General features: G+C 50.6%; 1 protein-coding gene across 1 annotated transcript in view; it reads left to right on the top strand.

The window, feature by feature from the left end:
• LOC309450358 (olfactory receptor 14A16-like) overlaps positions 1-13,704 on the top strand; it is a gene marked incomplete at its 3' end in the record, with an annotated part of 259,029 nt that overhangs the window by 212,194 nt on the left and 33,131 nt on the right. The gene's annotated exons all lie outside the window — the stretch shown is intronic.

The raw sequence follows: 13,704 nt of genomic DNA, 5'->3' as shown, positions 1-13,704 counted from the left end.
GGCACCCCTGGGTGCTCACCCGGCTTCACAGTGTTCAACACGGCCTGACAAGAGCCCCGTCCTTGCAGATCCCACCAGCTGTGCCTGTGCCAGTTTCAGGAGATGCCTCCAGGAGCTACAGCTGCACTGCCCTGCACCAGAGACTTACCATGGCAAGGGCTGCAAAGGTTCCTCCTCCAGTGAGCTCTCAGTCATCCTCCAGTCCTGACCACCTTTAATCTCTCTCTGCCTTGCTCGTCTGCTGAGATCCCCAGGCAGAGCCCTCAGCCCTGCTGCGTGTGCAGAGGAGCTGCTCCTGGGCAGAGCTGTCTCTCTGCAGCGCTGCCGCTGCCATGAGCTCCCTGTGTCCCAGGAGCCCAGCCCAGCTCAGCAGCACAGGAGCAGCCCAAGGCGCTTTAATGACCCCTCTGGTGGGTTTGGTGCTGAGTCCATGGACCTCAGACCCTGGAGGAAGGTGATGAAACTTCTCAAGAACGCAAAGTCAGATGCAAACTCCAAAGTTTCCTGTAATATTAATGGGTCCCACTGAGGGACACAACTGAGAAACCATCCCAGGGGTCTGGTCAGAGAAGAAAACTGGAGGTAGAGATGACAGGTCAGGAAAAGCAAAGTAAAAGTCTCTCTGATGCTCAGTAAACCTGGATGTGTTTCATTAATCAAAGGGACAAGTCCTGACCCCCAGCCCTTGGAAGGCAGATCCTGTCCCTCCCACGTTGCCCAGGGCCCTTCCTGGGACAGTGTGATGTGGGGCTGTGCAAGGCCAAGGGCAGGACTATGGTCCCACCCCTCCCAGGTTCCTGGCTGGGGACAAGGAGGCCATGAGGCCCCTGTGCTGCAAGGACAAGGTGTCTCCTCACAGGCATCAGAGGTGCAGACAACAGCCACAGCCAAGGGGAGAAGGAGCTCATGGCTGGTGGGGCTTTCAGCCTCTTTACATCCCGTGATCATCTCCACGACAGCCTGTCCTGTGCTGTCCATCCCCTGCACCTCTGTCCCTGCAGGCTGGACACATCCCCCCTGCTGCCCCACCTTGCTCCTGTCTGAGCATCTTCCTTCCTTTGCTGAGCTCTCTCCATCCTCCCCAGCTGGTCCTTGAAGCACAAAGCCTTGGGCTGATGCAGACTCCCTGTGCTGACCTGCTCCCCCACAGCACTGCCCTTCCATCACATTCCTTTCTGCTCATGTCCAGCCTGGACCTCCCCAGCTGCACTTTGGGCCATTATTTCTTTCTCAAGCTCTTTCCCACTATGCAGAAACCTCCACCACCTCTGAAACCGCCCTTCAAGCACTCTCAGGCTACTCCTGCACTGCTGCAGCCTCCCCAGCGCTGCTGGGCCAAAGCAGCCCAGGTCCCTCAGCACCCCACACCATGTGCACAAGGTGCTGAACCTGCCTTGGCACAGCCCTGCACTCTGCAGTTCCTCCCTGCTGCTCCAAACTGGGAAGCCGCACACTGGCACACACCCGTGTGTGTGGGTCACACCAGTGCTGAACCGAATGGGATGAGAACTGCAGGTGTCTGGGTCCCCACGCTCCTCCTCATGCAGCCCCGTGAGCAGCTGCCTTGTTCATGGTGAGCGTGCACCACGGGCTGCTGTGGGGACCTTGGAGTGCCCAGGCCCTTCTCCTCAGGGTCACTGCTCAGCGTGTCAGGTCCTGCTCTGTCCTGATGGACGGGGTTATTGTCCCGCCCTGATACAAAACTGCTCATTTCTCCTTGTACAAGTTCAGAGCCTTCTGATGGGCAAATACCAGATATTCACAAGGTCTGGACTCTCCCATGACTGAAGCTCCATTTGCACACTCTTAATGTTTGCACACAGATGCTTTATTCTGATGAGGGTGTCTCTCCAAAGATAACATGTATGAGGAGTTACAGGACACTACAAATACCATCTCCTGGAGGAAATGTGGGGTCTTGGGGCCGTGCTGCTCATAATGCCAGATGTCTGGAGTCAAACGGACAGGTCCACTTCAATTGGTTGAGCAGCAGGAATGTGTGGAGCTCTGCCTGGGGACAGACAATGTCAGCTGAACGTTGAGGAGTCATAATGAGAGGGCAGAACAACATGGGCAGTGTTGTGGTGACTGGACAACAGCTACAGACTCACTGATGAGGAAGAGGAATGAGATGGGGCCTCCTTCAGACAAATGAAAGAAGCCTCATGTTTCCAGGCCGTGTCCTCATGGCAGATCTGAGATATCCCAATATCTGCAAGGAACCAGCCATGCAGGAGGGTTTGGAGCTCATTGACAACATCTTCCTGACATGGCGACTGAGGAGTCAGTGGGGTGAGGTGCCCTGTGGGACTTCACACTTACAAACCAGAAAGAGTTGGTCAGAATGGCACAGTCAGGGATGGGAAAGTGGAGCTGAGGCTCCTGGGAGATGAGAACAAGGCCAAGAGCAGGATTTCAGGAGAGCAGGATTTGGCTGCTGAGGGACCTGCTTGGGTCCTGTGGGATATGACCTTGGTGTCTGCAGAGCTTTTCTCTCCCATCTCCTCCCTCCTCTCTCCCACCTGCTGTTGTGCAGCGTTTTTTACCCTTTCTCAAATACAATATCCCAGAGGTGCTGCTGGCATCGCTGAGTGGCTCAGATTTGGCCAGGAGTGGGTCCATCTTGGAGCAGCTGAAATCAGCTCTGTCTGACATTGGTCAAACTCCTGTTGTCTTCTCAGAGAGCTGACAACTGTAGCACAGCCGCACCCACCCCCAGTTCCAAGACTTTGCCATGTAAACCCAGTACAGGGTAACAGTGTGTTGGCTGTTACAAACTACTTGATCATGGAGAAGAAATGGAAAAGATCTTCTGTCAGTAACCTGAGGAAGTCACCAGTCAATGAGCAGGTTCCTATGGGGAACTGTAATTTCCCTGACATTCACTGGCCAGGCAGAGGTGCAGCTGCCAACAGTCCGAAGGATCTTGGGCCAACTGCTTAACATGTCTGCCTGATGGGCCAACAAGGGTGATGTTCACCTGGATCTGGAACTGGAAAACAAGGAAGAGCTGGTGAGGGATGTGAACATCAGTGTCCACCTTGGCTGTCATGAGCAGGACACAGTGGGGTCCCAGGCACCAGAGGGGAGGGAGGAAGGCCAGCAGCACAGCACAGGCTGGTGGGCTCCAGAGGAGAAGACTTTGACATACTGGGGGATGGTGGGCAAAGTGGTGACATGGAAGTAGATCTGAAGGGTGAAGGAGCTCAGGAAATCTGATAATCCTTACAGGACAGGCTGCTCCAAGCACAAGAATGATCTCTCCAAGCACACATGAAAAGAAGCATTTATCTTGTGAGGCTGCTCCTCTGAACTGATGGAGCTGCAGGGCACAAAGGCAGCACACAGGAGGTAGGAGCAGGGGAAGCTGCAAAGGAGGAATTTAGAAACCTTATCCATGGATGTGGGGATGGTTACAAAGCTGCCCTGGACTTGATACCTGCAGGGGAAGGACAGCAAGATGAGCTGACAGAGCTTCACTTGCAGTAGAAGAATAGACAGGGTGAACGTGGGCCTGCTGCTGAACTTCATAAGAGTAGAATCAGACAGGACTGAGGTTCTTCATGGCTTCTTTGCCTCCATCTTCACCAGCAAGGTCTCCTGGGACTTTGTTCCTGAAGGCAGGAGTCTGGAGAACACCCAGCAGTGGATGGGGCTCAAGTCAGGGGTGACCTGAGCAAACTCAGACACCGTTACAGAACAGGAGATGGGTCACTTGACCAGCTCCTGAACACAAGTATCGCTGTGCTGTGGCACCTGAGATTGCCAGGAACACCAACCTCTTGGTCCAGAGGTGTCTGACTCCTCTTGAGCTGTCCTGGCCTCTCTCCTCGCTCATATGGTGATTTAGTTACGCACTTTTCTGACATATTCTGTCTTTCCTAGGAGACATTCCACATCAATATGAACTGGAGGCTGCTGATGCCACCTGTTCTGGAAAGAGAGGGAAGGGCGAGCAGGGAAGGAAATAGAAGAAATTTGGCTTTATTGCTGTTTATTATGCAAATGCTCTCTGTTTGGCTATTCCTGAAATCCCCCTAATCATCCACACCCGACTTGAAGCCTTTAGGAAAATAATGAACACAGACTTGGCTTGTAAGAGCATTTTAGATGTTATTGAGCCCTCTGGTGACATGATCCTGAACTGCAGCTACTAAGAGAATGAACAAACCTCTAATGAAGTGAAAGACAGAAGCAAACCCCAAGTTTCTGAGGGTGTTTGGGACCCCATGAAGGGCCATCGCTGACACAGCTGTGAAGGAAACAACCAGTGCAGGTCCCTGTCCCTGGAGGCTGGTGAAGGAAAGACTTGGAGACGCTGGTTCCAGGTGGTGAGGGCCATGTGGAGGTGGCTCTGATGCCATGTCAGCCCTTGATGCTTGTTCATCACCAGAATGGCTGAGCCCTGACCCCTGGGACCTGGTAGATTTTTCTCCAATGTTTTTCAAGGCTTTTCCTGTGGTCAGTGTGAGTGTTTTGTGTTTTGGGGGTGGGTTTTATGTCAAGTGCTGTTGCTTTATCTGCAAGTCTCAGGTTTAATGTGGAGTTGGAAATGCCTGTGAGTTCCTCACAACTCATCCAGCTTCTTTCATTCACCTGGCAATGGTCACCAGTCACCTCAATGTCCCAGTCCCACACTTGCTTGAATCCTCTATTTGGATCCATACCCCTCACTCCAGGAGGTTCATGCATCCACCAGGCTCATGGATGATTCCTGAGGACCATCCAAGTGTGGGCAGTGTAAGAGAGGAGCAGAGCAGGGTCAGCTCATGGGCCATGACTGAGCACAGCCACCCCAGCAGCAGCCGTTCCCCATCTCCCAGGCACAGCCATGCCCACAACATGCAAATGGCACTGCCATACATGATTAGCCCGGAGAGGCCTTTCTTCCTTCCGTATTCCCAGGAAAATCTTCCTCCTGTTCCTCCTCCACCTGCAGACATCAACTGCTTTCCATTTCTGGGCTCAGACATGGCTGGAAGGGTTCACTGAAGCCATCAGCCATCTCATTGCTTCTCCCTGACATGCCATGACCCTCTCCCACACCTACAATGGCCAATCACAGCTGCTCAGGCCTCCCGCTCTTCAGAAGAGGCCTCGAGCTTCTTGGTTCTTCCTGGTGCTGATTATGAACTTCCTCGCTCTCTCCAGAGTTCCTGGTTACATTTCTTGTCCATAACAGCCCCTTTATGACCATGTTTCACTAAATGGTTGTGTTTGTATGATCATTTGTGCAGAAAGGGCAGTCACAGGACAGCACCCAATATGTCAAAACTGATGCCAGTGAAATGCCGTAAAGCCCTGATGAGTTCCCCTGTGTGTGTGTCTCTCCTGGAAGGAGTCTGTCCCGAGAAGGGGATCCAGCTCCTGCCACTCTCTGCAGAGGCACATGAGCAGTGTCCATCACCGGGGGACACAAAGGGTGACATTTGCCACACCACCCTTCATCTGAACCACTTAGATGTGTGCTTGTGGATGGGGTATGGAGCCTTATAGTGCAAATGCCTATTTAATTGTCATTGCCAGAGGGGCAGAGATTCAGAGTACTGTTTTACAGATATTTAAATATAAGCATATAAAACTGACATTCCTAGACGTATTACACAAACACTTGAAGGATTATTCATGCCTTTAACATGATTTTCCACAGAAGTCCACCAGCTTTTCATCTCAGGAAATGGGATCCAGAGTCCAAGGGCAGGATGGTTTGGGCTCTGTGCTGGGATCTGGAAACTGAAACGTGCTCCCATCTCCCAGCCCCCTGCCCTCCTCAGTGAGGGTGTGAGACATTCTGCAGCGAGGGCTGAACTCACAGCCATGACCAGTATCTTATGTCCAGCTGCAGCCAGTGGTGTCCTGCCAGCTCAGGATTGGAGCTTCCATTGCTGAAGGAGTTTAAAAGATGTGGAGATGTGGCGCTTTGGGACATGGATTAGGGGTGGAGTTGCCAGTGTTTGATATGCAGTTGGAGTCCATGTTCTTAATGGTCTTTTCCAGCCTAAATGATCCTATGATTCTATGATTTTGGTTGAAACCATTTCAATCGCATCACCTCCATGTTCCCTCGGAGGCGGCTGTTGTGTGGCACAACTGTCCTGGCTCTCCAGGCAGGTTGGGCACTGGGTTGGTGTCTGCATTGGCAGATTTCCCCTTCCTGGGGTAACAGGCTGTTGAGCAGAGACAGTTGTAGAGATTTGGGTCACAGGGTTTGCAGCAATCCTGTCAAACTCTGAGCAGGATGAGCTTTGGAGCCCAGGAAAAATGGAGATGGGCTGAAGGATGTTTGTGAACAGTGGTGCTGTCACTAGTAACAGTAACAGGGAACTCCTTATTCTCACTGATGATGATGATAAACTAAAGCTCTTTAATTTCATTCCTTACAGTCATTCTTGCTTTTCAAAACATCTACTACACCTCAGTAGTTGAGTCTTGAAAGCATTTCTTAGAACAATGTTTTTTCTCTCACTTCTTTTTTGTTTTAATCATTTAAAGAGTACACCTCTTGGACAGAATTACCCCAAAATTGTGCTTCTTTCATTATATTTCTATCTTTTAATTATTTCTTATGTGGTGTGATGTGGAGGTTGCATAGGAGAACAGTTTTTTTTTGAGACAAAGATGCCAAGGAACAGATCCCAGGTCAGTGCAAAGGCCCAAAGGAAACCAGAATCTTTATGTGTGTGCACTGACACACACTGTCACCTGCATTTCCAGTCTCTGCAGTCCCAACTGTGCAGCAGAGTCTGGAGTTCTGAGCTCCCTCATCTGCCCTGTGTGACACGTGTGAAATGGAACTACCCCAGTCCAATGGCTGGTTTTGATTCTCTTCACAGCCTGAAGCACCACATGGGTCAGGAGACAAGCCAGGATACCCATCGAGGACTCACATGCTCTGCTCTTACAGTTCAGGTGTTCCCAGGAATCTCAGCAGACATGTCACGCTGATATCTGGGTGCAAGGAGCTGGTCAAGTGTCTCGTCTCCATTTCTGTAACAGTGGCTTTGCTGCCTGACTGATGTGCAGACTCTGTACATGGATGCTGACACCTCTTGAACAACCTGCTCCCAGTAGCCCCCAACTAACCTTTCCAGTGCTCCCAGCAGCCCCCATGTTTCCCAGTAATCCTCCAAGAACTCCCAGTTAACCCCCAGTGCTCCCACTAAATGTCCTTGTGCTCCCAGCAGGCCCCCACAATGCTCCCAGTAACCATGTTGTGTTCCCATTAACCCCCCACTAATCGGCCTACTGTTTCCAGTAATCCTCCCAGTAAACCTGCCAGTGCTCTCAGTAAAACTCCCAGTGCTCCCAGCAGCACCCCAGTACTCGAAGTGACCACAGCAACCCCCTCATTACTCCCAGTAATCCCCCGCTAGCCCTCCCAGTGATCCCAGTAACCACCTAGTGCTTTCATGTGAGCCCTCAGCAACCCCCACTGTTCCCAGTAACCCCTCCCAGTGCTCCCAGTAACCCCCTACTAACCCCTCCAGTGCTCCCAGCAACCCCCATTGTTCCCACTAATCCTCCAAAAATTCCCAATAAACCCTCAGTGCTCCCAATAACCCTTCCAGTGCTCCCAGCAACCACCTAGTGCTCCCAGTAACACTCAGGCAACCCCACATGCTCCCAGTAACCCTCCCAGTATTCCCAGTACTCCCCCACTAATCTTTCTAGAGTACGTAGTAACCCCCACTATCCTCTCCAGTGATCCCAGCAACCCCCATTGTTCCCAGGAAACATCCAAGAAGTCCCAGTAAACCCCCAGTGCTCCCAGTAACCCTCCCAGTGCTCCCAATACTCCCCACAAATGTCCATCCTGGGGCCCTGGGCAGCATCCTCTGGGCACTGTGGGGCAGGGGCAGGGTGGGTTGTACACAAGTGGGTCAGCTCTCCACTCGGGTGGGGAGAGCTGCTGGGTGAAGCTGCCGGCCTGGCTCGCACAAGCCAGACAAGACCTTTTCTGGTTATCAGCATCGATGCATCCAGTCTTTCCTGTCACTGAATCCTAGAATCACAAAGTAGTTTGAGTTGGAAGTGACATTCACAGCCCGTCTGGTCAACTCCCCTCGGCGATCAGGGACATCTTCAGCAGCTCAGGTTGCTCAGAGCCCCGTCCAGCCTGGCCTGGGATGTCTCCGGGATGGTTCATCCAGCCCCTCTCTGGGAAGCCTGTCCCAGTGTTTTACCACCCTCAGTGTAAAAAAATCTCTTCCTCATTTCATTCCCTGACTCTCCCCTCTTCTAGTTTAAACCATCACCCCTTGTCCTGTCGCAACAGCCCCTGCTCAAAAGTCTGTCCCCATTGTTCTTATCGGCCCCTTTTTGGTCCAGAAAGGCTGCAATAAGGTCTCCCAGGAGCCTCTCTTCTCCAGCTGAACACCCCAACTCTTAAACAGGCAAACTCATGACATTTTAATTTTTCAATACACTAGTGTCACAAAAGCATGAGCACATCTTTTTAGATGGCATTTTATATGGCATCTATAGTAACCCGTAGAGCCCAAATGGCACCAGTGGTACAAAGTGCCCACAGAGCCAGTTACCAGTGGGATCCCTCAGGGACCAGCACTTGGGCCAACACTGTTGAACGTCTCTATTCTCCCCCTGTATGATGTGACACAGTGAACCTTCAGCTCCTTAGTGGATGGTGCAAAGCTGGGCAGAGGCCTTGGACAACCTCCCCTGGGTCACCCTGCCCTGAGCAGGACACTGAGACAAGATGATGTTCACACCTGAGTTGCTCTGTGATTCCAGGAATCTTTCCCTTGGAAAAGTTTTGGAAGAAGGAAGAGGTGGAGGAACAAGAAAATAAAAATACAGGCAGAGGAGGAGACCTAAAAGGTGTCAAATAAACAGAGCAGTTCTGTGAAGAATGTTTCTCTGCTCAGACTGTTAGCAGGAAATCTATAACCAGCTCCCCAAACTCCCTGTTCTGCTCATTGGCCCCTGGGATTTCCAGCACATTTCTTTACATCAGATTCTGCACTGAAGTTTGCACTGATTGTTACAGCTTCTTCGCAGGAATTGCTTCATGTTTCCTTAGAGAACTGGATGTAAACAGGCACCGGGGAATTTTTAATTAGAGGAAACAAAAAAGGAAAACAAAAAAAGAAAACACAATAGAAGTTAATGATGTTTCTCAGTTCTGTGGTTAAATTAAGTAGTTTCCAGTGAGGTCCAATGCCATAATTGAAGAGTTGCCTGTAGGGAGTAGGAGAGCAACTGCTGAAAGACTTTACCTGCCTGAAGCTCAAAGCAGAGTGAGAGCTGAGAGGCTCTGAATGAGCCAAGAGTGAGAGGTGAAGAACCTCTGGGGAGCGATGGAAAGTGCAAATGTCCAGCCAGGCTTCTGAAGAGATGAGTTCAGACACGGTGAGCTGGGCAAGGACAGGTGGAAACTCCTGGATGTCCAGGGGATTAAATACACGTAGTGACAGACAGAGTTCTGGCACTGCAAGCACAGGGAAAGGCCAACGGTTCATCTCCCACAGTCCATACACATTCTGAAAATTCCTATTTTGGAAGAATAGAAATTCCACAGACATTTTATTAGAAATATTGAATTATTTCATCTGATTAAAAAATAGAGTGTGGGGATTTTTGTTCTTTTTGTTGTTGTTGTTGTTGGTTTGGTTTTTAAGTTTTGAGGGGAGTTCTCAGGTTTTCGGGCTGAGCTCCATGGTCTCACTATCAGCACCCAGTGCAAACCTCGAGAGGCCCCGTGTACCTGAGGTGTTTGCCTGGGACTGGCAGGTATCAGACCAGACTGATAGAGCCATGGTGCTTCCATCATTTACATCTGGTATTCATGACTTGTGCGCTTAATTAGAAAACTTTCCGGACTGTAGGTAAAGAGGCAGGTATGTGAAGAGCACTGAGAAGATGTGATAGAAGAATTATGCAGTTGATATCACAGAATCATAGAATTGTTTCAGGTGAAAGAGATGCTCAGGATCATCGAGTTGAACCATAATCTGACTCGAGCACTAAACCATCTTCCTTAAGTACCTCATGTAAACTCCTTTTAAACCCCTGCAGGAATGGTGACTCCACCACTGCCCTGGGCAGCCTGTTCCAATGCCTGACAGCCCTTTCCAGGAAGAATTTTTTTGTAATATCGATTCTGAACCATCCCTTGCACAATTTGAGGCCATTTCCTCTTGTCCTACCACTTGCTACTCATGAGAAGAGACCAACCCCCTCCATGTTCCAACCTCCTTTCAGGAAGTTGTAGACAGTGATAAGGTCTCCCCTCAGCCTCCTCTTCTCCAGACTGAACCCACCAGTTCCCTCAACTGCTCCTCATCACACTTGTGTTCCAGCCCCTCAGCAGCTTCGTTGCCTCCTCTGCACTCCCTCTAGTGCCTCAATGTCCTTATGATAAGGACCAGATTCAAGGTGCAGCCACACCAGTTCCAAGTACAGTGGCACAATCACTTCTCTAGTCCCGCCAGCCACACTATTCCTGATACAAGCCAGGATACTATTGGTAGCGTTTTTGGCCACCTGGGCACACGCTGGCTTCTGTTCAGCTGTTGTTGATCAACACGCCCATATCCTTCTCCACCAGAAAATTTTCCAGCCACTCTTCCCCGGATCTGTAGCGCTGCCTGGGGCTGTTGTGACACAAGTGCAGGACCTGGCACTTGTTCTGGTTAAACCTCAGACAATTTGCCTCAGCCCAATGATCCAGCAGCTCCAGATCCCTCTGTATGGCCTTCCCACCCTCCAGCAGATCATCACTCCCACCCAACTTGGTGTCATCTGCAAACTTACTAAGGGTGCCCTCGATCACCTCATCCAAATCATTGATAGAGATTAAACAGAATTGGTCCTGATACTGAGTCCTGGGGACACCACTCATGACCAGCCACCAATTGGATTTGGCTCCATTCACCACAACTCTTTGGGCCCGTCCCTCCAGCCAGTTCTTGACCCATCGCAGATACACCATCCAGGCCATGAGCTGCAGCTTCTCCAGGAGATGCTGTGGGATACGGTGTCAAAGGCTTTACTGCAGTCTAAGTGCACAACATCCACAGCCTTTCCCTCATCTACTAGGGGGGTCACCTTGTCATAGAAGGAGATCAGGTTGGTTAAAAAACACCTGTCTTTCATAAACTCATGTTAACTGAGCTCGATCACATGGTTCTCTTGTAAGTGCAATGTGATGTTACTCAAGATCATCTGCTCCATGACCTTGCCCAGCACAGAAGTTAGACTGACAGTAGTTCCCCAGATCCTCCTTTTGGCCATTCCTATAGATGGGCATCACATTTGCCAACTGCAGAAAAGGTGTAAAACCAGGCGCAAACTTCAGTGGAGAATCTGATGTAAAGAAAAGTGATGTAAGTCTCAGGGGGAGTTTGCTTGGTTTGCTTTCTGAAACAGAAAAAAGGAGCCATGACCTGCAGGCAATGGGAAGGGGGATCCTGTCCCTCACACATGGCTCAGGGCTCTTCCTGGGACCATGGGATGTGGGTGTGCAAGGCCCAGGGAAGGACAACACTGGGACAACAACATCCAGCTTCCCCATGGGGCTGCAAGGAGGCACCGAGGCCCCAGTGCCATGAGGACAACATGTCTTCCCCTGGGCCTCAGTGGCAGAGACAACTGCCATGACCAAGGGGACACAGACCTGGGTTCGTGGGTCCCTTCCAGCCTTACAGCGCCCTTTGCCATCTCCACCACAGGCTGTTCTACACGGTGCTACCCCTGCCCCTCTTTCCCTGCAGGCTGCAGACACCCATCTCGCTTCCCCACCTGCTCTCAGCCCAGCATTTCTGCACCTTCACTGCTGTGTCTGCACCCTCACTGGCTGCTCTTTGGCACACAAACCATGGGCTGATCCAGCTCCCTCTGGGTCACCTCTTCCACCACAGCACTGCCCTTCCAGTGACATTTCTTCCTCCTGATAACCAGTCTCCACTTCCCAATCTGCACTTGGTGGCTTTGTTTTTTTTTCTCTGCTGCTTTTTCGCACTACTTTGGAAGATTTACCATCTCAGAAACTGCCCATCAAGCAGAGATCCCAACCTGTTATTCTTCTAGTCGTCTTGCACTTGACCAGAGAGAAGTAACCTCATCATGATCTCCTAAATCCCATGAGTACTCCTGGCCTTTCAGCTTCTCTGATACACACGACCATGTCCCTGCTGCTGTCCCGTCATGTTCTCAGGTGGGATGGACATGACAACCCATCTCCAAGGGCTCTTCCTGGGTAAGACCTGTGGGCACTTGGGCAGAGGTTCTTTCCCAGCCATGTCCCTGCTGCTGGGCTGTCACCTCCAGACACAGAACTGACCTCACTGTCCCCTTCACAGCCACATGATTCCGCCTGGATTATGAGTGTCTGAGACACAACTGACCTTATAATACCATAACTGTCCATCACCTTTTTCATGGCCCAGGACCCGATCAGATCAAAGTATGCTTGTTTTGTCAAATTCATCAAATATATTCCCTACTGGAGATTTGAGTTCAAAAACACTCTTCAGAGGAACTGCTGTATTTATGTTGACAAATTTTAGAACTCGTTTTATGTCTCTTATTCTTTTTATTCTTCCTCTTCCTATTTTGTCTTCAAAATACTTTCCACAAAGGAAAGATTCATTGAATCTCAGAATAACTTGACGTTTGAAGAGAGCCCTTGTCTCACTTGTCTCACTGTTCTGCTCCAGGCAGGGTGAGCCATGTGAGGCTGTTCAAGGGTTCCTCCCAAATTTGCATCATTCACAGAGGAGCTGACAGTGCACTCGTCACATCACACAGAGGGAGAATAAAGATGTTTAACAGGGTTGGTCCAAGTGCTGGTCACTGAGAGATGAAACTAGTAACTGGCTGCACGGAGGGCTTTGTACCACTGATGACATTTGGCTTGATTGTCCAGCCAACTTCCCACCCAGCTTCCAATTCTCCAGCCCAGAGATCCCTGATCTGGCTACTAGGACACCATGGAATACCATGTCTGTGACCCTGCAAAATTCCAGGTATGGAGGCAGGTTGACCAGTCATTAATTCTCTTTGTGCTTTTCATGCAGATGGGTTTGATATCTACCTTTTCCAAGGACCTCTAAACCCCTCTGACTGCTTTGTCACTTTTGAGAGCACAATCCGGAATCATGGGCAAGGGTGACAGAGCAGACAGGAGCACTTGCAATGAGCCTGTCCAGGGCAGCTGAGATGAATCTCACTGGGGCAGTGGGGTTTGTCCCTGGAGTCACACACAGAAATGTCGGGGTCTGTCAGGCATACATGTCTAAGCCGGCCTCATGGACTCCTTCTGCACCCAGGGGTGTTCAGAGACAGAGTCTGTCCCTTCTGGACATAGAGACAGGATTCACAGTTTCTCTCTGGCCTCAGCCAGATACCTCAGCCCTGTGGTGTGTCACCCTGCTCTACACTCATCTGAGATGTCCCACGTCATGAGGAATGGACACAGGGACATAAGTTCAAGGAAGGACAACCCAGTGCTGCATTCAGGTGATTTTCCATGGGGTGTTCCTACTAATATGAAGTGACCTCAAGACCTTGTCTGTGCCACAGGCCTTCATGGAACCACAAGGAATAGCTGAGGGCGTTTGTGCTCACTTGCATTCATCTCACTTCTCATGATGTGCGTGCTCACATCTCATCTGCACCTACACATTCAGGGTCCCTCCATGGAGGGAAGAACAGCCTCTGTGGGTGAGAGGCCAGTGCTGGAAA

This window comes from Streptopelia decaocto (genome assembly GCF_964273445.1).
Source record: "Streptopelia decaocto genome assembly, chromosome: 26".
NCBI lineage: Eukaryota > Metazoa > Chordata > Aves > Columbiformes > Columbidae > Streptopelia > Streptopelia decaocto.
This window is presented reverse-complemented; position numbering and strand designations above follow the sequence as displayed.